Raw genomic sequence first — 23,513 nt, 5'->3', positions numbered from 1 at the left:
AAGACGACACGGAAGCCTCGTGCCAGTGGCTCACGCCCATCATCCTAGCCATTCCCGAAGCTGAGACCCGAGGATGGAGGGTCCAAACCAGCCTAGGCAGACAAATCGTGGTACTCTGACTTCTAATTAACTAGCAAAAAGTAGGAAGTAGAGCTGTGGCTCGATTTGGTAGAGTGCCAGTGTAAGCAAGCGCGTAAGACCCGGAGGTCAAGGCCCAGTCGTCCACTCACAAAAACGACATTGAGTTTCCTAGCTTACCTCAGTGAGAACCACGCACAACTCAGCTTTTCTCTTCCAAAGGCTGTTCAGGAACCTCCTCTTTGAGGGCCTCATCCTTTGTTGTACCTCAAAGACAGTGATAATGTCAGAGGCACTGAATGGTAGAGTTCTATCACTTAGAGCTGTGGGGCTTTGGCCTTCTGAGCCTCTAGCTATACAGGCAAGCTGGGAGGTCTGAGCAGAGGAGCCTGTGAAAGGGACTGTCATGCCTTGCCTCCCTTGGTCAAACAAGATGAAGCTTTGGGAGACTGAAAGTTATTGGGGTGGCTTTTGACCCAGGGTTACAGAGCACCTCTAATGCCCTTCCCTGCATTCTGGGTACACTCTGTGGATGTTTACAAGTTGGCAGCAAAGAATTCCAATGCTGAAACGTGGTGTTGTTCAATTCAAAATGGAAGTAGGATAAAGATAGCAAGTTAAACTTGCCCTGTGGTCTTTCCTGAAACCAACTAAAACAACAGTAAAGAGATTTATCAAAATATTGGAAGCCAGACCCAGCCAACAAAGAACTGGTAACTGAGTGTCTTAAACAGGCAATCAAGAAAGTGGAAAAGCAGCCCGGTGAACATGGAACCCCACCCCATGTGCTTCTGGAACTTTCTGTACCTGGTACTTGTGGAATTGGGTGGGTGTTGAGGCTAAATACAGGAAGATTGCTTGGAAACCTACTCAAAAAGAAGCAGCCTCCCAGGTACTCCCCTCTCTTACTCTGCTGAAAAATATTAATACTCCAGGAGAAATAAATGAATCTAGCTATTTGGAGGAGGTTTTTTGGTTTGTTTGTTTCCTTGATAGCTCAGCAGAAAAATACATAGACTGCCCAAACTAATCCTTCTATACAACCCCAGTCATTCCCGTAGGGCATCAGATCTGTGATTCAGACTCCCCTTTTTGTTTCTTTTCTGATTGGGTATCAGTTCTAGGGCTTGAACTCGGGGCCTAGGCTCTGTACCTTAGCTCTTGTGCTCAAGGTTAGCCTTCTACCATTTGAGCCACAGCTCCACTTCTGAGCTTTGGTGCTTAATTGGAGACAAGAATCTCACAGACTTCTCTTCCTGGATTGGTTTTGATCCTCAGATCTCAGCCTCCTGAGCAGCCAGGATTACAGGCATGCTCCATTGATGCTCAGCTTGTGTCCCCTGCTTAAATAAAAGTAACTAGCAAAGGATTTGGGTTGTCTCTAAGAAACAGAGATCAAAACAGTAAGAGGAGACAGAAAAGGAACCTGGATAACAACTCTCAAAAAGCAGACTTAAAAGAGAAATTATAATTAATGTCCTAAGAAATAAGATATTGTATTCATGCCCAAGAATAGGATGCTACAAAAATTTATTGGGACTTAGACAAAGGCAGCAGGATAGCTGGTTGCTCACTTCTGGAATCCTAGCTATTCCAGAGGTGGAGATTGGGATGATGGTGATTCCAGAAAAAAAAACTGTACAGGATGGTGTATAAAGAGAAGGATCCTAGTACAGGCTGGTCCCAGCAAAAAGCAAGACCTTATCTCAAAAATAGTAGGAGCCACAAGGGGTTGTACATGTGGCTCAACTGGCAGAGCACCTGCCTATCAAATGTGAAGCCCTGAGTTCAAACCTTAGTACTGCCCAAATTCACACTTCAAAATATGTGTATACACACATATTAATACACAATATACTAGCAAAGTCTAAGAGGAATTGTTAGAAGACAAGTTTGCAGGAATTAGGCTAAAAAGCAAAGAGCTGGAAAATAAAAGAGATAATTAGAAGGTAGTTAAGAGAACTCAACATTGGAATGGCAGAGATCCTAGAATGAGAGATTAGCAAAGTTTGAGATTGGAATACACAGCAAGGACTAGGCACAAAGCATAGAAATAGATTAACTTCAAGACACCATTTCAGAGTCCTGAAGACAAAGAAAAGATCACAGATTTTCCAGATAGAAGAAAGGACTAAAATTCAGAATGTCATGCAATTTCTCAACAGCAGAACAGGAACTAGGAGATCACAGGGGAAGTGCCTCCAACATTCTGAAAGAGATTCTTCCCAGGGAATAATTCTGCAAACAGCTCAATGATTAGCAAGGGTGGAGAGAAAACAGATACATTTTTCAGTCACTTTAGGTATCTTGACACACTTTCTCAGGAAGATGTGCTTCAGCAGAAATGAGTATATAAACCAACAAAGGAAGATCTGGCATCTAAGGAAGGGAGAATGCATCCAGGAGAGGGGTGGAGTGCCGGCCCATGGGTGTACAATAGAAATCAATTGATCCTGACACACGAGGTGGGAGACTGGGGGTTGGAGGGTGGTCCTTTGGAGATGAAACTGATGGAAGAGCCAGTGCATTGAAACATACCGAGGCTTCTTCAATTGTTATTGTTACACAGTGTAGAAAAAAGAATCATAGATTACTGCATGGCTCCCTACTCAGTCTAATGATGTAAACATTCTTTCAATCAAATTTGTGAAGCAGGTATGCTAAGAAGAGGTGGAGAGACACTAAATATACATGTGGGTTGGGTGGAAGGGGATGGTATGGAGGGATTTTTTTTTCTTTTAATCTTAGGGCCTGGGTGCTGTCCCTCAGCTCTTCAGCTCAAGGCTAGCACTCTACCACTTGAGCCACAGCACCACTTTGTTTTCTAGTGGTAAATTGGAGATGAGTCTCACAGACTTTCCTGCCAGGGCTGGCTTTGAACCACAATCCTCAGATCTCAGCCTCCTGAGTAGCTAAGATTATAGGCATGAGACACTGGTGCCTGCTGTGTTTTATTATTTTTATTACAAGTGGTGTTTTTCTGAACTATGTGTATCTATAGCTAAATTTTTTTTTAGCAGTACTGTAATTTGAACTGAGGATCTTGTACTCATGAAGTTGATGATCAACAACTTGAGCCATGCCTTCAGCCCTCTTTTTGCTGGTTATTTTGGACATGAAGTCTAATAAACTTTTCTGTCTGAGCTGGCTTTGAATGGCAGTCCTTTGGATTTCAGTCTCCTGAGTAGGTTGTTAACTGAATAAAGACAAACTTTTTTGTTAACTGAGTAAACAAGTTCCCAAGCTAAGGCCAGTAGTAAAATGAGGATGATTTTAAGTTGATGTCCCACACTGACAGAGACCAATACAACATCAGCAAGAGTGGAGTGTAGTGGGGAAGGTTGTAGTTGCAAAGCTGAGTGGGTAGAAGACAATTCATCTGTCAAAAACAGACTCAAACCCAGTTGCCAAAGGCTCACACCTGTAATCCTAGCTACTCAGGAGACTTCGATCTGAGGCAGGAAAGTCCATGAAACTCTTTATTTCCAATTAATCACCACACACACACACACACACACACACACACACACACACACACACACACACACACACACACACACACACACGCTGGAAGCAGAGCTGTGGCTCAAGTAGTAGAGCGCTAGCCTCAAGCTGAAAAGGCTGGGAGACTGCTCCAAGGCCCTGAGGACCACAGGACCAGCCAAACAAAAACAAAACCAGATTCAAATACCATGACTCTGAGAAGCCTTTTGTGTCCCCTCTGTGCAACCTCATGTGATACTTCATCTTCCACTTTATTCCTACTATTTTTTTTAGTGTCATTTCACTTGCCAGGCTCCCAACTTCCTAAGGGCACTAAATTCAACACTGAGAAACTTCTCATTTTGCTGAATGCATGAAGACCTGGGCACATAGAGACTAATCCTTCAGGCTTACTGATCGATTTTCCTTCCTTAGAATCTCCCTACCATTGCAAGTCCTTGATAAATGTTCACTATGCTGTGTGATTGGGTATGCTCCCCTGGTTCCCCAGCCTGCTGCTGTGTGATTTGAGAAAATCACATAACCGTGTGTGTGTGTGTGTGTGTGTGTGTGTGTGTGTGTGTGTGTGTGTGTCCTGATCCTGGGGCTTGAAGTCAGAGCTTGGGCACTGTCCCTGTATTTTTTGCTCAAGGCTAGTACTCCACTACTTGAGCCACACCTCCTCTTCTGGCATTTCGGCGATTAATTAGGGATAAGAGTCTTACAGCCTTTGTTGCCCATGCTGGCTTTGAACCATGATCCTCAGATCTCCATCTCCTGAGTAGCTAGGATTACAGGTGTGAACCACTGGCACTCAACGAAATCTCATAACTCTTTAGAAAGATGCCAGGACTTCTTCACATGCCAGTGGGATAGAAAGAATAGAGAATGACCTCTGAGTCTGGGAAGTATGGCCAGGGAGTTAAGTAGGAGAAAGAGGATATGGTGGTGGGGTTTCATTGATATCTTAAAGATCTGGTCATGGGAGGTATGGGGAGTAATGGCTGACCACAGCAATAGCAGAAAGGCCTGTTGTGGCCTCGGCCTGCCCCACCCGCAGCCATTATTCTTCACCAACCTTGGTCTGGCTTTCAGGGGCCAGCTGTGCTGAGTCCCACAGCTGGAGGGGTGTTTCAGCAGATTCTTCTTACCTCTGGGACTGGGCGAGTAGGGACTCAGGTCCAGCCAAATTGTGAAGTGGTCACCCTGCATGTGACACGATTAGATCATCTAGTCCAGAAGATTCCCAAACTTTAGATTTTAGGGACTGATGCCAGTGGCTCACGCCTCTAATCATAGCTACTCAGGAGGCTGAGATATAAAGGACTGAAGTTAAAAGCCAGTCAACATAAAGCGACCAAGTCTTTATTTTGCTAAGAAGAGAGCATTTTCCTGGTGGAGTGGCTCAGGTGGTCATGTACCTGCCTGTCAAACTTGTAGCCTTGAGTTCAAGCCCCAGTACTACCAAAAAATAATAATACTTCAGTATTAAAACCAGAAGTAGAAGTTTGGCTCAATTACCAGCAGTGAACAAAAAAGCTGAATGAGAACACGAGGCCCAGAATACAAATCCCAGTACACACACACATACATACTCCACATTCCATACACACACACCCCTACCCCTGGCCTACCCCCCACACTCCTGTTAAAAAAACCTTGATGCCTGTGGCTTGTGCCTGTAATCATAACTACTTAGGAGGCTGAGGTCTGAGGATCATGGTTCAAAGCCAGCCTAGACAAGAAAGACTCAACTCCAATTAACCACCAAAAAGCAGGAAGTGGAGCTGTGGCTCAAATGGAAGAGGGAAAATATTAGCTTTGTATAAAAATGCTCAGGGACAGCACTCAGGCCCTGCGTTCAAGTCCCAGGACCTGTATCCCCCTCCCCAAAAAGAATTATTATTATTATGTTAGGGAATATATATGTTAAAGCAATATATAGAGGAAATATAGAGGGGGGGAGAGAGAGAGAGACAGAGAGAGAGGAAAATCCAGTTTTACTTGGTCATCTTGAGAGAAATGGAAGCCATGCCCTATAGGATTGCACTAAATTTGCAGTATTCTCTGACTGCTGATAGAAGCTAAGAACCAAGAAGGGCCAGGCCAGGTGGGGGAACTCACAGGTTATCAGGCATTCTAATCACATGACCCCAAATAGATTTTTGTTTAAAAGGGATGCTGCAGGTCAGGGAGATCCTGGCCTGTGAGTCTGGCTGTAAGCATCTGCCAGAGTACCTTATTTGAAAACCAAGGCTAGAACCAGGATTCTGGACTCACACCTGAAATCCTAGCTACTCAGGCAGCTGAGATCTGAGGATCATGGTTTGAAGCCAGCCCAGGCAGAATAATCTCAGATTTCACTTCCACAAGAAACAGCAAAAAGAAAGAAAGGGGTGTGACTCAAGTGGTAGAGTACCAGCTAGAATAAGAAACTGAGCCACAGTAGGAGCCCCTGAGTTTAAGCCTTGGTACTGACACAAAAAAAGAAAAGGGAGAGAGGGAAAGAGGGAGGGAGAGAGAGAGGGAGAGAAAGAAAGAAAGAGAGAGAGAAAGAAAAGAGAGAAAGAAAAGAGAGAAAGAGAGAGAGAAAGAGAAAGAAAGAAAGAAAGAGAAAGAAAGAAAGAGAAATAAAGGAAGAAGGAAGGAAGAAAGAGAGAGGGCGGCCAAGGGGAGAGGGAGAGGGAGTGAGGGAGAAAGGGGAAGAGGAGGAGGAGAAAGAGGAGGCTAGAACTTGGTTACTTCCAGCCAGCCTTGTTTTCTCTACTTATAAACTCTGGGGCCGTGGTCATCACCCTCTACTGACTCTGAAAACTGCTCTCAGGTTCTCCATACTGCTATAAACTCTCCAGAGCTCCAGGGCTAGTGCTGGGCTGTAGGCACTCAAGTTACCTGAATGGAGAGGCCCCCTGAGGAACCAGCAAGGGCTTGGCAGCTTGGCAGGAAAACAGCTTAGGATGGCTGGCCTCCTGCAAGACTCCAGCGCTGCTGTGATAGAGGGCTTCAGCCATCCGATGCCTCCTTTAGGACTGCTGTCACCAAAGCCAAGCTAGAACCCTGGCTCTGGCAGGGACCAGGACGGGTGCAGGAGGGTAGGTTGTTGAGTCAGTTCTCTGCCAGGCAGAGTGGGGGTGGGATGCTTGGCCTCTGCAAAGTAGGGCTTTCTCTGCCTAAGGGCTTTGCTCAGGACCTGCCTCCTCCCTGCCTCTCTCTCCTCACAGACATGCCCAGTTTCCACCAATTACAAAAGGCCTCTTTAATTAATGAGGCCATGAAGGGACTGCTTTAGGAGCCCAGGGCCAAAGCTGCATTTGGGACCTTTATTTTATAGTCTGTGAAATGGCCTCTGATAAGTATTTGAAAACCTCCAAGTTACTATTAGTACCAGGGCTGCATTTTTCCACTTAGTACTGGGATGAAGTTGGGGTGTGTGGGGAGGGAGCTTCCAGATGAGGACCCTTGCCCTTGCCATCTCCAGTGGCTCAGTCCTACATGAGAAGAGCAGTAGCCACCTTTAGGTCCCCTAAATTTGTGTCAGGTGCAGGAAGAAAACCCAGGCAAGTATGTGTTCTAGGCACCCAGCACGTGTCAATGTTTGTGGAATGGAGGAAACATTTATCCATGAAGTTCAGCTCTAGCTTATTTTAAAGAAAGTTGTCAACTGGACTAGAAATGTGGCTTAGTAGTAGCGTGCTTGCCTAGCATGCATGAATCCCTGGGTTCAATTCTTCAGTACCACATAAACAGAAAAGGTCGGAAGTGGTGCTGTGGCTCAGGTGGTAGAATGCCAGCCTTGAGCAGGGACAGTGCCCAAGCTCTGAGTTCAAGCCCCAAGACTGGCAAAAAAAAAAAAAGTTGTCAACTGTTTCAATAAAACAAAGGCTGCCCTCATCTGACAGAGGAGGCCCAATAATGTCTTCTTCTGGCTGAGGGTCACTGGGAGCTGCACATGGGGACCTAAGTCCGGCTGGTGTTTTAAGTCCAGCTGTTTACTGCTATTCTCATGGCTAAGTTCACTATAAAAAAGCTGCTGCTTCCAGTTTCTTGAAAATTCCTATCTTTTCTCTTGTGGACCTCATTCCAATCCACATTTCATTGAACTCTTCCAACTTCCCTGATCTCTGTGGCTAGCAAGTTGCTCAGCCTCCTCTGGCCTGAGCCTCCTCGTGCAAGAGAAAGGTACATTACTGACCCCCGACATTCTTGAGTGGCTCAAGGCTCCAGTAAAGAATGTGCGTGAGCCAGGTGCTGGTGGCACAGGACAGTAATTCTAGCTACTAAGGAGGCTGGGATCTGAGGATTACAGTTCATAGCCAGCCAGGCAGGAAAGTCAATGAGACTCTTATCTCCAATGAACCATCTGAATGCCAGAAGTGGAGCTATGGCTCAAAGCATTAGTCTTGAACAAAAAACGCAGGTATACCGGGCAGGGGAGCATGCCAGCCGCTTCTGCAGGCCCCAACCACAGGCCAGAAGCCAGCCCCAGGGTTCACTAGAACACTTAGGCAACTCAGGTCCTTTCTAATGTCAGCCAGGAACAAACCCTTTCCTATGTACGCATTTCCTTTTTTGTCTTTACTATGCACTTTAACCTATAAAGCCAATTAATAAAAACGATGATTGACAAAAACAAAAAACAAAAAAAACGCAGGTATAGGGCCCACGGCCTGAGTTCAAGCCCCATGACACAGACAAAAAAGCCATAATAAAAGTGAACATTAGCTGGGTGTAAGTAGCTCAGACTATATCATAGCTAGCTACTCAGGAGGCTGAGAGTTGAGAATAACAGCTCAAAGCCAGTCTGGGGGAAGAAAGTTTATCAGATTCTGAAATGAAAGGTGAGGATCTGAAGGAGGATTCTTGCTTTATCACTGATTGACACCCTGTGTGATCCTGGGTAGGTCACGTGACATTTCTAGGAGCGTCTTTTTTCTCACCCGTAAAGTGGAGACAGTACCGCCTATGGCAGGTTGCTGAGAAGATACAGTGTAGACAGCAAAAAAATAAGTAGCCTCAAAGCAGGGTTGGTAGCCCACACTTGTAATCCTGGCTACTCCAGAGGTCGAGATCCAAGGATCCTGGTTGGATGCAAGCCTATGCAGCAAAATCTGTAATTCTCATCTCCAATTAACTATTTAAAAAAAAAGTCAGAAGTGGAGGTGTGGCTCAAGTGGTAGAATGCCAACCTTGAGTGAAAAAGCCAAGTAAGAGTATGAGGCCCAGTATGAGCACATACACACACACACACACACACACACACACACACACACACACACACACACACACACACACACTCAATTGAATGGCCTCAGACTTGGCACATGCAAGCACTCAGTGACAGGCAGCCTCCATGCCATCCTTCTCCATGAAGTGCTTCTAGGCTTCAGGGCGCCCTAGCCGGAGAGGCTTCAGTGTAAGAGTGTGGAGTCCTACTTGGGTTTAACTAGTAGCATCAGTTACGAGGAATGAGGAGGTCCTGGGATGGGGAGTTTGGGGTGGAGGTGCTGTGCAGGGCTGGCAGCCAGCAGCCCTGGCCCTGAGCCCCAGGGCCACCACTTTCCTAAATCAGATCCTTCCCTCCCTAAAAGCAAGCAAGCCAGCTCTGGCGGAGGCCCTGGCCAAGCACAGCGGAATCTTTGTGAGATCTTGGCCCACCACATGGCTCCTCCCATCCTGTCATCACCTGCAGGCAAACCCCGAGGCTGAGCTGTAGGCAGGAGGGGAGTACTCAGGCTGCTCTGCTCCCCAGAAGCTCTAGCCATTTCTGACTGCTCTAGCCAAACTTTTAGGGGTGAAAGGTCTAGTTTCCAGTCTGATCTCCTGCCAGCCCTCCATCCCCTCCTCGGCTATGGCTCTGACTTTGCACATATGCTTCTCTCCCTTGGGTTCTCTTTAAGCTGAAGGCTGTGGAGGGCCAGGGTTTCCCCATACCCACATGTGGCTATACCACATCACCTACATGTTCAGCTTGGGCTCTGAAACATGGAACTCTGAAAGCTCCACCTCTGTGAAGGCCAGCTCATGGATCAGAACAGAGACAATGTGGCATCCTCACTGTCATTGTCCCATTTCCCCATCACCACCACTTTATCACTTACCATTGGTTCTTCAGGGCTGGGAATAAGGTAGGGGATCCACAATCAACTCCTGCTGGCTTGACCTACTCCTCCACTTCCCCCTGCCACTTCTTGACCAACAGCCCCTGCACCCACCTTAACCTCACCATTCCCAAGCATTTCTCCTTGGGAAACACAAAAACAACAACACACTGCCCACGTTCAAACAATAAATGGTGACATCTACAAGGAAGACAGACAAAAGTGCCAACTTTTTATAAAGCAGTAAGAAAAACACCTTTTAAAAACAAATATTCTTTGTCCAATTGGAAAAAGGAAATTTTATAGAAAGAAAGAGAGCAAAACTTTTTTTGTTTTTATTTTAAAAAACGTACTTCTCAAGCTAGGTGCTGATGGCTCATACCTGTAATCTTAACTACTCAGGAGGCTGAGATGTGAGGATTATGGTTCAAAGCCTGCCTGGGCAGGAAAGTCTGAGACTCAACTCCAATTAACCACCAGAAAACTGGAAAGAGACCTCTGGCTCAAAGTGGTAGAACACTAGCAAAAGAACTCAGGGATAGTGCCCAGGTCCTGAGTTCAAGCTGAGAGAGAGAGAGAGAGAGAGAGAGAGAGAGAGAGAGAGAGAGAGAGAGAGAGAGAGAGAGAGAGAGAGAGAGAGAGAGAGAGAGAGAGAGAGAGGCAATTTCTCACACAAAACAAACAAAACAAATAAATGAACAGTGAAATGTACTATATGAGTTGTACCTCTCAGACTAGCTTAGGTCAAATAGGCTGATGTCTATGAATACTCTCCTTGCACATGCTGGTGGCTACAGTGAATGAGAATAGGTCCTGCAGAAGTTGGCAGTGCCCTCAGTAAAGGACCATATAGTAAGGATTTCAGCTTGAGGAACTAAGTGTAACTATCACAGCTGGAACTCAAAATCAGTCACCAATAAGCACAATGCATAAGGGTGTCCAGTAAACTCTTCTTTATGAACACCAAAACTTAAATTTCATAGACTTTCATGTGCCCTTAAAATTATTTAGAAACATAAAGAAGTGGGGTGCTGGTGCCTCACACCTATAATCCAAGCTGCTCAGGAGGTGAGATCTGAGGATCACAGTTTGAAGCCATCCTGGACAGGAAACTCTGTGACACTCTTATCTCCAATTAACTAGCAAAAAGCAGGAAGTGGAGCTGTAGCTCAGGAGGCAGAGTGCCAGCCTTGAACAAAAGAGCTAAGGTACAGCATCATGCCCTGAGTTCAAGAAAGAAAAAAAATTTAAAAAAATTGATAGCTTGAGGGTCATAGGAAAACAGGTTCTGGGCTGGATTTTCCTGATGCATGTACCACTGCTCTGTTTAAAACAGATTACGATCATAGCACACAGTAATGTTGTCAATGAACAATCCTCTGTTTTCCTAAATAAAGATGCTCCCTGAAACAAAGGAATTTGTTGTGAGATAAGCTTGGCATGCACAGAGGTAGGCAGGATTAAAGTAATGTGCATTAGGAATTGAGTGGGGTAGCCTTGGATAGGCTGTGGGGCCTTGTGACTCCAACTGCAGATGGCTGGGACCATTTGTCCAGGGAGCATCGGTGGGTAGCATTCTGTGGAATGGAGGTTGGAGAAATGAATTCCTTCCTCTTATCACATACTTGCACAGCAGGCCACACTGTAACACTTTCTGAAGTGCCTCTCTCAGCTCACCATTCCCAGGAGATGCTCTATTGTCATGTTTTCAGGAAATGCTGCTCTGCTAAAGTAGATGACAGATGACTCCTGCTCTTACTTCTTCCAGATCTGACTTCTTTTCTGCTTTTGCTCAGATCACGCCTGCCAATTGACTGCTCTTTATGTTAACATATTTCTCTGGCCAAATTGTAGCTCATGTGTCAGAGCTTGGGTCTCTCGCTTCCTGCCCCATGACCAAAGCTTCTTAGATCCTGACAAGATTATGAGAGTTCCTTAACATCTGTCCCAGATAGTAACTAGAAGAAAATTTGCTGAATGCAAGCCAGGTGCTGGTGGCTCACGCCTGTAATACTAGCTACTCAGGAGGCTGAGATCTGAGGATCGCGGTTCAAAGCCAGCCCTGGCAGGAAAGTCTGTGATACTCTTATCTCCAATAAACCACTCAGAAAATCAAAAGTAGCGCTGTGGCTCAAGTGGTAGAGAGCTCCCCTTGAGCTGAAGAGCTGAGGGACAGCGCCCAGGCCCAGAGTTCAAGTTCTATGACTGACCAAAAAAAAAGAAAAGAAAAGAAAAGAAAAGAAAGAAAAAAATTGCTGAGTGCAAGCGAGGATTGATTGGAGGGAGAAGAAGGGAGAGAGGGATGGCTGGGTGGAGGGCTGGATTCATGGTGACTGCATGAGACTGGGTTAGTAAGAAGCTTGCAAACACGTGTTAAACCCCTGTCCACAATTCTCCTCACTGTGGTGGTACAGGCGCTTGAGCTCTGGAGCTCTAATCCAGAGTCCCAGAGCAACTTTCTAGCCAGCTCTTGGACAGCTCCCAGGGACAACTGAGAGGCTCCTCTTGCCTCAGCCCCTTCTCAGGTTCTCAGCTCTGTTCCAAACCTTACCCAAAATACCTCTGGATATGAATCTGGGAGTGCTTTGCTGTGTGACTTGTCTGCCATTTAGGCTCTCCCCCATGGGCACTGCAGGCAGAGGTGCTTGAGTTTGCTCATAGAGCCTGAAGGAACTTTCCACCCAGATTCTGAAGCTCACTGGACAATCCAACAGTGCCCCTCTTCGGGGCCATTTGAAACAAGATAGTAAGTAGCCAACTGACCTGCGTAACCTTAAGTTTCCTTAGAAGCAATTTCTCCTGGAGCTTCAGCAAACTGTATAACCTCTTTGAACCTCATGTACCCTAACTCTATAATAGACACATCTACCTTTGGGGTGTTAGGTTAAATAAAGTACAAAGTAAACGGGGGGGGGGTGCTGGTGGCTCAAGACTGTAATCCTAGCTACTCCGGAGGCTGGGATCTGAGGCTTGGGGTTCAAAGCCAGCACTGGCATAAAAATCCATGAGACTCTTTATCTCCAGTTAACCATGAGAAGCCAGAAGTGAAATTGTAGCTCAAGAGCACTAATCCTGGGGCTGTGAAGGTGGCTCAGTGGTAGAGCGCTTGCCTTGCATGCATGAGGCCCTGGGTTGGATTCCCCAGCACCACATAAGCAAAAAGAAAAAAAGCCGGAAGTGGCGCTGTGGCTCAAGTGGTAGAGTGCTAGCCTTGAGCTGAAAAGCTGAGGGACAGTGCCCATGCCCAGAGTTCAGGCCCCACAACCGGACCCCCAAAAAATAAAAATAAAAATAAAAATAAAAGAGCACTAATCCTGAGCACTAAAGCTCAGGGACAGTGCCCAGACCCAGAGTAAAAGTCCCAGGTCTGGCAAAAAAAAATAAAATAAAGTAGAAAATAATAGCAAGCAATGGGCATGGGGCAGCAGATACTTTCCTGCTTTTTTCCCCCAGAGCTGATTCTGAGGTGCTAGTGACGAAATGTTTCTTCATTTTCTAGTGTGGACACTGCATGGAAGCTAAGTTGAGAGAGAGGAGTTGCGGCTTAGACTATGCCAGATTCAGATCTGCCTATTGCAAAGCAAACTCACCTACCAGGGACAACTTCCCTAAGCCTCCCCTTCTGGGCACTGCTTTTGCCTTGTTCTCTTGTAGCTAGCTGGATTTCTTGCCGATCTCCCCTCACCCGTACAAATGTGGTCCCCCTCAGATCAAGTACCAGGGGCAACGCAGCTGTATGTCACTAAGCCTCTTCAGGATTTTGGACAAGTTGTTATTTGCAGTTGTTGATGAAGGGCAGTTGGAGGGCAGTTTTGCTTGCTGTGGAGAGGATGTGGAGCTCTTGGCAAGAGTGAACAGGCACTGGGAGGCTGGGGAAGTGGTGGTTGAGAGGCAGCAATGCTCAGAGCTCAGAGAGGAACAAGTTATTTAGCAATTTGCTTTGGGCATTCATTCATGAAACTCAGTCCATAAGTATTAAGTGCCTAGCCTTGCCAGGACCTTTCCCCCCCATTCTGGCTTGCGGTGTTGTGGTTTATTGGCAAGAATGATGTGGTTCCTTGGGCAAGTTAGTTAATGTGCCTGAGCTCTGGTGCTACCATCTGCACGATGGCCATACTACCCACGGTTTCAAAAAGTAGATATTCTTTTTTATTTTATTTTGGTGTCAGTAGTGGGGCTTGAAATCAGGGCCAAGACACTCTTCTTTAATGCTTTTGCTCAAGACTGATGTTCTACCACTTGAGCCACACTTCCACATCTAGCTTTTTGTTGATTAATTGGAGATAAGAGTTTCACAGACTATGGGCTGGGAAGGTGGCTCAGTGGTAGAGTGCTTGCCTTGCATGCCTGAGGCCCTGGGTTCGATTCCTCAGCACCACATAAGCAAAAAGAAAAAAGCTGGAAGTGGCGCTGTGGCTCAAGTGGTAGAGCGCTAGCCTTGAGCTGAAGAGCTGAGGGACAGCGCCCAGGCCCAGAGTTCAGGCCCCACGACTGGACCTCCCTCCCCCCAAAAAAAACACACACACACAAAAAAAGAGTTTCACAGACTTTTCTGCTTGGGCTGGTTTCACATTATGATCTTCAGATCTCAGCCTCCTGAGTAGCTAGGATTACAGGCTTGAGCCACCAGCACCTGGTTTCAAAAGGAGGATTGCTTGAGTTTATGTATGCATATTCCTCCTCACAGTCCCTGCTAGATAAAATATAACTGCTAAAGACAACAGTCCTCATTTGGCTCTGTGTGGCTTATAGCAAGGTCTCCAAGCAGGCCTGGGGGGCAGGGGTCTAAACCAATTCAGCTCCTTCATTTGACAACTGAGAGAAGACAGATGTAGAGTAGGAACCGATTCCCAGTCAGGGGCTTGCAGGGCCCTCTCTTTCAATGTACATGCTATTTTCCCCTTAGTTTAGAGTCTGTGGAGCCAACATGTACACTGGTCCCCAAAGCACTCCTTCGGGAAAAGTGTTATGTGAAACTGGGCTCAGTTTGAACATAATGGTATAACCCAGGCGGCTTCCTGGATGCACAGCTGAGGATATACTTAAAGAATGGCCTGCTGTGGGCCTGCCATGTGCTCTGAACCCCGCCTCTCTTTGCTTTCCCTGATGTTGAGTTACAGCCTGGCTGGGGAGAGTGTTGCTTCAGGACACAACATACTCTTACATAATGGAGACTGAGGCAGTATCATCGATACAAGTGTATCTGTAAGATTTCCCTCTGTTTCCACGGTGCTAGCATATACTTGATTTCATTTGACCCCTGAACCTCCCTTCCTTCCTCCCTCCCTCCAGCCCTCCCTCTTCTTCTCTCCCTCCCTCCCGCTGGCCCTTCCTCCCTCCCTTCCTTCCTTTCCTTGTTTCTTTTAATAAATGGATTGCTAGGCCCTGGTGGCTCATGCCTGTAATCCTAGCTACTTAGGAGGCTGAGATTTGAAGATCATGGTTCAAAGCCAGCTTGGGGAAGAAAGTCTATGTGACTCTTATCTCTAATAAACTACCAAAAATGCTTGCAATGAAGCTGTGGCTCAAGTGATTAGAGTGCTAGCCTTGAGCAAAATAGCTCAGGGACAGCACCCAGGCCCTGACCTTAAGCCCCAGTGGATACACACACACACACACACTTTGGCTCAAGGAGTTGAGTAATTTATGTTAGATCTTGGTACTTGCCAAGGTATTTTGTTTTTTCTAAATCTAGGGTTCATTCAGCACTCAAAAGTTCCCAGAAGTCAGTGTCTGAAAGGCTCCACCCACATGCTGTCCTAACAATCACAACCACTTCATTCATTCATGGTGACTGGTCCTCTCACAGACAAAATGCCGAGGTTCAGATGTCAAGGAATTGATCCAGTGAGTCACAGGTAGATTTGCAGAGCCAGGATTCAAACCTGGGCAATCAGAATCTATAGTCTATTGCATATGTATATGTGTGTGCGTGCATGTACATGCATACCTATAAGTCAGTACTGAGGCTTGTGCTCTCGTGGCTTTTTTTTTTTTTTTTTTTGCTCATGACTGGTGCTCTACCAGTTGGGCACACCTCCAGTCCAGCATTTTTCTCATCAGTTGGAGATGGACTTCTGAAGACTTTTCTGGCTGGAATGGCATTGAATCTCAATCTTCCAGGTTTTAGCATGAGTCACTGGGATTACAGGTAAATTAGCATCACCTACCTTTCTTTTTTCTTCTGGTCTTCTTCATTCTCCTCATTCTTCTTGTCCTCATCCTCTTCTTCCTCCTCCTCCTTCTTCCTTTTCTTCTTCATGTTTGTGTGTGTGCACATATGAGTGTTGATACTGGAGCTTGAGTTCAGGGATCTTCAAGCCCTTACTTGGCTTCTTCCACTCAGGGTGGTGCTCTATCACTTGAGCCACAACAGTCTACCTTCTGAACCTCAATGATCATTTGGGGCAGAGTACCCTGAGCTGAGGGACAGTCTTTCTCAGTAGGATACAGTAACCTCTGTGGCATCTGTGCCCCAGCTGCTGGTGGTACTGCCCTTCCCATGGCTGTGTCAACCAAACAGGTCTCTAGACATCACCAAACATCACACAAGAGGGAAAATAGCCTCCAATTGGAACCCATTGCTGCGGCATATTACCCTAAATGATGGCATACAGTTGTTTAAAAACATATGGTAATCAGTAATTTTAGACAAAATATGTTCCCATAGACCTCTTTCCTAAGTGAATCAACATTCAAATTCAATCAACCTTAACTGCTCACCCTATTATACAGGCAATTTATAGGCCATCTTAAGAATGAATTGAAGCTTAGAGAAATCAAGTGACTTGCCCAGAATAACATAGCTAATATGTGGGAGAACAGGAACTTGAATATTGGTCTCAAAGTCTACATAACTTAACTCTTTCTGGTAGAGTTCATTTTGAAATGACAGAACCATATTTTCTCCGTTCTAAGATACACACAATTTAATGGTTGTAAAATTGAGATGCAACTTAAAACTAGTGTATGTTTATAGTGGAAATATCTGCAATTCCCCTAAAAGCTATTATTCAATTGAAAGCATGTCTCAACAGTCTCCTAAAATTCAGAAGAGGGCTTGCACTGTGTGGAAGACACTAATGGAGGTAGATGGGAAAGGAGAGTGGCGGGCCACTCTGCCCTACTTCCAGCCTGCTCCTCTGCCCTGCTGTCTAGGCCAGCCTACATCCTTACCTGCTGAGCCTACCCAGCTCTCACCACACAGCAAAGAAGCCTTTTCCAGGTCTGTGACTGTTTCCCCTTTCTCTAATTCCACTTAGAAACTTTCCTTTTATCAGACCATTTCTGTTGTATGAGTGTTGGACTGACTAATTACACTCTCCATCATTATGGGCATGTATTATCCTCGCTTTATAGATGGGGAAATTGAGGTCCAGAAAGGGGCAGCAACTTGTCCAAGATCTCCCTCAAGGTCAGCAATGGGCAGAGAAAAGTGAGTCTTCAAATTCTTCACATTAGTATTCCAAGCTTGTTCTGGGGCCATCAGCTTAGCCAAGCTCTTTTTTATTTTTTTTGGGGGGAAAGTAGCATTCCAAGATGATTCCACTAAAAAACGGTGACATCTGAGCTCAAAGAGGTGAAAGGGTTCACTCGAGGTTCCCCATGCTGTGTTATGGCTTTGATCTGAAATGTCTGAAAGCTAATGCTTGGTCCCCAATATAGCAGTATCCAAGGAGCCTCTAGGAGATAACTGGATCTTGAGGTCTCTAACCACTGGGAGGTGGCAAAAACTTTAGAAGCATGGTTTAGTTGGGGAAGCAGGTCTCTGGGAGCATGCCCTTGAAGGACATAGTTTGTACCCAGTCCCTTCTGTTCCACTTCAGGCTGTCATGAGGTAGCAATTTTCCACCACACACACCTTACCACAAGCCCACAAACAATGGTACCGGGTGACTGTGCAATGAAATCTTTGAAACTATAGCCAAAATAAATCCTTTCATCTTTAAGTTGATTTTCTCAGCCATTTTATAACAGCAATGAAAAGTTGGCTAACATAGATGCCCAGTAGTGCACTTAGGCTCCCAAGATGCAACTCCTACATTTCCTTGCTGCGGCTCTGTCCAACTGTAGATTTCTCCCCAGTATACCCACCTACTGCCCTTATCCTTCAAGAGCAGGACTCAAATTCCTCCAACTTACCTAGCGATGGGCATAGGAAGGACTCTAACCTTGAGCTACAGAGCCAAAGGAGAGGAGGCATGATGCCAAGTCCCAGGGGTGCTACATCTTGGAGTGTCCCTTGGGCATTAACACCTGGCTCTCAGTTGTCATGAGGGCTGGGCAGATCTGAAGTGTGCTGTGGTGGGGTGTAGGCTGTAGCACAATAGTATGAAGACAGTACCTCTGGATTTGCAAGTCATAGCTTTGTGTCCTAGGCAAATGATTCTTTTGACATGCAGTTCTCTTGTGAGGATATTAACCTTGTCAAATTGTGAGTCTTCAATGAGATAGTACACATTAATCACAGTGCCTTGCATGGCAGAGGTAATCAATGAATACTACTATCCTTCTTATGTGCAAGTGTCATTCCATAAAGTACTGCAGAAGCCAACCACACCTAATTCTAGTATTTAAGCACATAGATACATCTCATGAGATTAAATTCATCAGGGAACTTAACTTCAAATGAGCACTAGAGATTATTAGTACCAGTTTATTAGATTATTAGTACCAGCAGGCTTCTTTATATTTAGTCAACTCTCTTGTAGGGAGCCTGCAAAGCTGGGAAAGGAATTGCAGCCTAGAAGGAAAAGCCACTGTGGAACAGGGTCATTTAGAGATGCATAGCTCTTTGCCCACACCCATGTTAGGCCTGTTCTCCTTCTCTATAAAAAGGCAGCTCAGACACAAGCAGGCTCTAAAGAGGGCAATGAAAATTATATGGGTTGTGGTTTGAGAAAGGAAGGAAGAGAAGAAAAAAGGCTGGAATTACTTGACTTGGAAAGGAAGGGTAAGACGGTGATAAATAGGAGGGTAGTATATAGCAGGGAAGGGGGCGAGTCACATGCCAAGGTCATTATTATGGCAAGTGTCTAGGGAAACCAAAGGGATCATGTCTGGAGATCTGTAATATTTTGGGAGAAATATACCAGCCACAAATGTTATTATGATTATCAATAACAGAAAGGTGGGTTTGCCTTTCAGTTTGTCCTGTCATCTTCTAAACATGCCTAGGAACTGCGGGCTGGGCATTACCAAATAAATACATCTTGTATATGAAGGACACCATTTCTACGGTGAGTAAACATAGTCAGCTCTAGGCTTAGTTTCTCTTGGATTCTCCTTGACCAGAAAATAATGGCCAGAACCTCCCTAGTGTTTTCATGTGCTGGCTCCTAAGTTTCTTTCTCTTATCTCTTCCAATTCTCTATTCACTTTGAATTCCCTCACTGGTTTCCTCCATTCATTCACCAGGTTTACACAGTGGGGAAACAACTACAGTGAACCGAACAAAGATTCCAGAACTTAAAAGAATCCATGCACTAGTGTAAGAAAACAAATTATTTCTAGGAAAGTAGTTTAGTTCTAAAAGAGTAAGCAGAGAAAGCTTCTCTGTGGAGGTTAAGTTTGGAAAGCAAAGCCTCGAATGATATGAAAAGTGAGCGAAAAGCTGGTGAGGCTGCCAGCTTTCAAAGGCCATCTTCAACAAGCTTTTCCACATGGATGTAGTGAGAAAAACCAAACATGATTAAGGATAAGGCCAGACACTGGCATGGACCAGCTCACAGACCTTAAGCCTGCCCTCAATGTGCAGACTACCACCAAGGGGTGAGGAAGTCTCCATGATCACTCTGTTGGATGGAAAACAAGCTCAGAGGGAAAGGAAAAGTGGGAGGTGGGGGAGGTTTGGACTAGGGTGGTAACTGGGGGCAAGAGGCAGGGGTGTCCGGATAAGACACTTGAGCTGGACCTTGAAGAATTAGCAGTGAAAACAACTTGCCATTCTAGAATCAATGTCTTATCTCTAGGTGAAACATCTAGCATAGTAACTGTAGTTATGTGTATTAAATGAACTGGAAAAGCAGGAAAAAATATTCTGGAAGAAAAATGCTGTCATGTAAGTAATCTTGACTTCTCAATTTCAGAATGCTGATGCTTTTCAAAATGGGAAAAGCAACTATTATAGAAAATAGGTAAAATAGGAATGCTCAAAAAGGAAAATTAATAATTCCTGATAGTCACACCACCCAGAGACAACATTGATATTTTGGCATATTTTTCCTTCACAGTTTGTTGCTTTTTTTTTGGGGTAGTGGTGGTGGTGGAACTGGAGTTTGAACTCGGGGCCTCATACTCACTAGATAGGCACACCTCCAGCTCCTTAGCTCCTTTTTGTGTTATCTTTCAAATAAGGTCTTGCTTTTTGCCTAGGTCAGCTCAGACCGAGACTTGCTTACTTATGTGTTCTTTGTAGCTGGGATGGCAAGCATGTACCAGCAGGCCCAGATTTTTATTGGTTGAGGAAGGTCTTGATACTTTTTTGCCTCAATTAGCCTCAAACCACAATCCTCCCAATCCCTACTTCCTGAGTAGTTAAGATTACAGGCAAGGGACACTGCATTCTGCCTCATACTCCTTTTGGGGGGTTATTTTTATTGGTTGTGGGGCTTTAACTCAGGGCCTGGGCACTGACACTCTACTCTTTTACTTAAGGCTAGTATTGTATCACTTTGAACCACAGGGCCACTTCTGGTTTTCTGGTGGTTAACTGGAGATAGGAGTCTCATGGACTTTCCTGCCTGGGCTGGCTGTGAACCATGATCCTCAGGTACCTGCCTCCTAAGTAGCTAGGATTATAGGCGTGAGCCACTGGAGCTTAGCTCCTCATATTCCTTTCTTAAAAGGTGGGTATTTCCACTGTGAGTAACAGATTGGACTACCAGAATTGGCCTACCAGTTAGATTTAAATCTAACTCCTACACTGAAAAGCGTTAGACTCACCATGAACTTTTTTTTCCCTCAGTTGTAGGGTCTGAACTCTGGGCCTGGGCACTGTCTTTCAGCACTTCAGTTCACGGCTAGCACTCTACCACTTGAGCTACAGCGCCACTTCCAGCTTTTCTGTTTATGTGGTGCTGAGGAATCGAACCCAGGGCCTCATGCATGCAAGGCAAGCACTCTACCACTGAGCCACCTTCCCAGCCCCCTACCATGTATTCTTAACACTCTCTGATCCACAAGTTGGGGGTGAAGGCATCTGCTGCATCCTACTGTGAACCTAAATGAAGTGGCTAAAGTACCTAGAAGGTGCTCAATATATGGTAGCTGCTCTTAATAAGAAGAGGAAGTCCAAATACAAACTGTGTTTATAAAGAAACTATCAACATCTCATTCCTTAGGAAAGAGGCTTATTGTATATCTACAATCTTACCACATGTATTTTCTAAAGGTAATTTTACCAAGAGTAGGAATTTGCCAAATCAAATGTAAGCAATAACAGATTTTATTTATTTTTGGTCATGGGGGCTGAACTCTGGGCCTGGGCGCTGTCCCTCAGCTCTTCAGCTCAAGGCTAGTGCTCTACCACTTGAGCCACAGCACTACTTCAGCTTTTTTCTGCTTATGTAGTGCTGAGGAATCAAACCCAGGGCATGTGAGGCAAGCACTACCACTGAGCCAAAATCCCAGCCCCAATACTAGGTATTTTTAAAACCCAAACTTTATGATAAAGGAAAGCTAGGTATGTGCCAAGCACTCACCCCAGACCTAGGTGTGTTTAATAAATTTCTCTCTTGTAAAGCTGACATACTTGTAGAATTACTGTTTACATTTTAATAATGGCTTAAAGGGCAGACACTGCTCACCTGCCAAGAAATGATTACTTCAAATTTGTCTTCACTTAGTTCTGTGGTAGACAGAGCACACAGCACTGAATTGGGACACTTCTGGTCAACCATGGCTTCTACCACCATCTAACAGTGTGATCCTCAACCAGTTGTCCTCTCCAGTTCTCTATAAAATGGGGGACCATCTATGAGGTTTCCAAGACTCCCCTGGCTCTCAATCTCTACCACTATGAAGAATTTATAGTTTATCATGCCAAATACTGGTATGAGGATAAAATGTTACCTGTTAGGCAGGTGTCTTGAACCTAAATGAGCATATCGAGTTATGCTAATTATCACCTATTATGTCCTTTGGGAGGAAATAAATTACACATCTTAAGGACAATTATCTAATACCAAAGTAACTGCCATCTTTTCACTGAGGAAATATAAGCCTAACTTAAAGACATGTGGTTCATGAAGTCATACAGTTTGTACTATTTCCAAAAGTTTATCTAGTCTTAGCAGATGCAAACACCACCGTTACTAACTTAATGAAGTAATACATGGAGAAACACTATTGCTATTTTTATAGGTTCCTACTGTTAGCTCACTCCTTTGACCTCATTGAATATTGTCTACTATTTCTGAACTTCAAGCTGGTAGCCACTGGAGAACCAGTTTCTCACAGGGCTGACCTCCAGTGAAGACTGAGGCAAATCTGGAAGTATATACAAGGGTCACTTGACAGTTTTTTTTGGGGGGGGGGTAGAGGGAGGGCTTAAGAGGCTCCCAGAGGGACATCCCAGTTATGGTATGAAGGGTGAGTAGTGATATGCTACATGCTTATATTCTGAGGGTTTGGGTGGTACTGGGGATTTAACTCAGGACCTTGCTTCCTAGGCAGGCACTCTACTATTTGAGCCATGCCCTCAGCATTTTTATTTTCAGAATTTGCTGGCTTTTGCTAGGGCTGGCCCTGTTCCATGACCCTACTTTTGCTTCCTGAGTGGCTAGCATTACAGGTGAGCCACTATACCTGTCTCATGCACTTTGGTAAGTTTAGGCCCTTCTCACACATAACCTGGGGTTCCTTCTAAGGTGACCATGACCTTAAGTGCTGGTCTGTTCTGAACAGTCCCAGTTTACCGGATACTTTCAAATATATCTTGGTTAGAACAATCAATTTTAAGCCACTGTAATCAGTCCCTAGCTTGCATGAACCCACTTGACTGAGCTGAGGGCTTACACTCCATTTATTCACCTTTGTATCCATGGGACCTAGCATTAAGCTCATTAAGATGGGAGTACCAAAACCATGCAAAACTATATTTGAAATTTGACTAAAGCAAATAAATACAAGAAACATGTGAGAATCCTGTTTCTGCCGTGAGCAGTGTGACCTCCAGATTCTTAGGTTTTCACCTGAAAAATTGGGATGACACTTCTTCATAGGGCAGAGGTTTAAATGAGGTATGTCATATGATGTACTTTGCATGTGCCTGGCACACAGCACTGTTAGTAGCAGCTGCTGCTGTGGACAGGGACTCTTCTGTCACATCCTGTTCTTTAAGAAAATCCAATCAGGGGCCAGGAAGGTGGCTCAGTGGTACAGTGCTTGCCTTGCAGACATGAGGCCCTAGGTTCAATTCCTCAGCACCACATAAACAGAAAAAGCCGGAAGTGGTGCTGTGGCTCAAATGGTAGAGTGCCAGCCTTGAGCTGAAAAGCTGAGGTACAGCACCCAGGCCCAGAGTTCAGGCCCCATGACCGACCAAATCAGCTCCAAACAAACATATAGGGAGTGTGAGTATACAAGTAGTCTAGTATGACCTGCAGACTGCAGACCTTTTTTAGATTACAAGATTCATCAAAATTACAATTTAGAAGCCAATTGTTTTGATTCCTCTAAGTCTAGTTTTAGTACTTAAAAAACAAAAGAAAACAAACCCCACCTCACAACTTTCCTAAGCAGATTACAGAAGACAGCAGAACTTTCTGGTTGTATCCTAGATGTTAAGTGTTGTTAATTAACAGCATTTAAACCTCACTCGTTTCCTAAAAATTCTCATGAAAGTTCTTTATA

Source organism: Dipodomys merriami, unplaced genomic scaffold (assembly GCF_024711535.1).
Source record: "Dipodomys merriami isolate MVZ:Mamm:240054 unplaced genomic scaffold, mDipMer1.0.p SCAF_25, whole genome shotgun sequence".
Classification (NCBI taxonomy): Eukaryota; Metazoa; Chordata; class Mammalia; order Rodentia; family Heteromyidae; genus Dipodomys; species Dipodomys merriami.
The sequence above is the reverse complement of the archived record's forward strand: the minus strand, read 5'-3'. Positions refer to the sequence as shown.